Below are 2500 nucleotides of genomic sequence, written 5' to 3'. Positions count from 1 at the left end.
TTTTGCTTCCTTTATTTTTTTCTTTGTACCTCTCTCTCTGACTCACACACACGTGTCTCTATATATATTATATATATAAACATATATATATATATACACACACAAGAACTATATGTGGATGATTTTGGTGATATGGTCTTTACACACCCCCAGTCCCAATTGCAGGATCCTTGTCAAAAATTGGAGAATACGAGAAAGAAGATTTAACTGTCAGAATGCTGTCGTTTTTAACTCTACTAGCATGTATAAATGTATGCATGTATATACATGTATATATAATATATATATATATATATATATATATATTATATATATATATATATACCGAATTTCAAAAACATGTTCTGAAAGCATTGTGGTTGTCCAAGTCAGTACACTCTGCAGCGAACCGAACACCGAATCGGATTGTGGGTGAATCGGTGTGGAAAGAGCAACACGGAGACTGAATTCATCAGCGCCTTTTCATGATCACAAACAACAGATTGACTGAAGGGGAAAAGGGGAGAAGACAAGGGGCAGGGAGGTGTGTGTGTGTGTGTGTGATTCACCATGGTCTTGGATCACGTGTTGGACTCCTGGCCGTCAGCTATTTCCCTCCCGGAAGAGAGCTTAGAGCTCATATATGACCGACATATGGGTAGGTGTGTGTGTGTGTGTGTGTGTGTGATTCACCATGGTCTTGGATCACGTGTTGGACTCGTGACCGTCAGCTGTTTCCCTCCCGCAAGAGAGCTCATGTATGACCGATATATGGGTTGGTGTGTGATTCACCATGGTCTTGGATCACGTGTTGGACTCGTGACCGTCAGCTATTTCCCTCCCGGAAGAGAGCTCAGAGCTCATGTATGACCGACATATGGGTAGGTGTGTGATTCACCATGGTCTTGGATCACGTGTTGGACTCGTGACCGTCAGCTATTTCCCTCCCGGAAGAGAGCTCAGAGCTCATGTATGACCGACATATGGGTAGGTGTGTGATTCACCATGGTCTTGGATCACGTGTTGGACTCGTGACAGACAGCTATTTCCCTCCTGAAAGAGAGCTCAGAGCTCATATATGACCGATCTATGGGTAACATTGTGACCTTACACGCACACACCCCCAACTCCCCCCACAAAGAGTAACGACTCGTAGCGATATTTTTTCTGAAAGGGAATCGAACCAGGACCGCCGTAGTGGCGGCCGGAAACTCTAACCACTGCGCCATCGAGTCGTGTACGTGCGTGTGTAAATAAACAGACTCCATAAGCCAAACGTTATCGGAACCGAAACCAAAGGGGATCAGATCGTTTACTAAATAGAATTGAACCCTCTATACAGGATTTTGGCGCCAAAACACTTTAGTGTCGCATGGCTTTTCTATGAGTGTCGTCAAGCGATTTTATTCATCTATTAATAAGTTTAATTTAATAAATTAATTTATTATTTAATTTAATTCTATCAAAAATGGGAGTCTGAGTATATTCTTTATATATTTAATTAAGTAATTTCTTCTGCTTGATATATTAATGTTATATTATTTTCAGTGTTAACGAGGGCATAAAGAGAAATAAAGAGATCATTGATAGGAATAACGCTGAGAAATCAGACCGTAGTGAGAGATATTGGAGACTCTAAAAGAACAGAAATGTGAGTAAACCAGAGAAGTTTGCAGGAGTTGCACGGCAGATGTTGGCGCCGTCTTCGAAATACCCAAGAGAGACCTTTGTTCAGTAGGACACACACACACACACACACACACACACATATATATATATATATATATATATATATGTTGCTGCATTTGCTAGATATTACAGTGAGGAAACAATAGCGATATGATATTGTAGCGTGCCAAGCTTATATATATGTAGTCCAGGGTAAGCATGTGTAAGCTAAATTGTGACTCAATATAGCAATAATATCGTTACATTATAAGCTACATTAGCGTTGGGGAAGCCTTGGAACGAAATATCAAATTATTTAGAGCGCCAGTCCGCGTTTAAACATTGAAACAAGAAAACTATGAAGCTTAGGTCACTATAAGGGAGGCGAGCCGCATCCGGCATGTGATGCACGACCCCGTTAGTACGACCTACGACCCCGTTAGTACGACCTATGGCTAAAGCGATCAGATCATAATGAGGAGAAATGGGGGGGGGGGGTTATTACCAAGTACCATGCACAGCGTAATGGGTTTTTATTATTTTCGGTTATTAATTTGGTTTTTTTTTTTTGGGGGGGGTAAATTATTGGGGGGGGAAAGAGGAATGATTCATTGGTGAATGAAGCAGTTATATTTCCACTCCCCCCATGACTCCCCCCCCCCCCTCGTTACTGCTCGAGTCAACAAATCAACGTTTAGCTTTTTGGCGGTCTTTTAGTGCGGGAAGGGAGGGTCGCGGAGAGAGGAGGAGGAGGAGGAAGAGGAGGAGGAAGACAGAAAGACATCTCCATTTTTCCCCATTTCCCAAAGAAAACTTAATATAAATTTCTTTCAAAAAATAACATACAATAATC

This window comes from Oratosquilla oratoria, chromosome 15 (assembly GCF_046742065.1).
Source record: "Oratosquilla oratoria isolate Oo_2021 chromosome 15, ASM4674206v1, whole genome shotgun sequence".
Taxonomy (NCBI): domain Eukaryota; kingdom Metazoa; phylum Arthropoda; class Malacostraca; order Stomatopoda; family Squillidae; genus Oratosquilla; species Oratosquilla oratoria.
The sequence above is the reverse complement of the archived record's forward strand: the minus strand, read 5'-3'. Positions refer to the sequence as shown.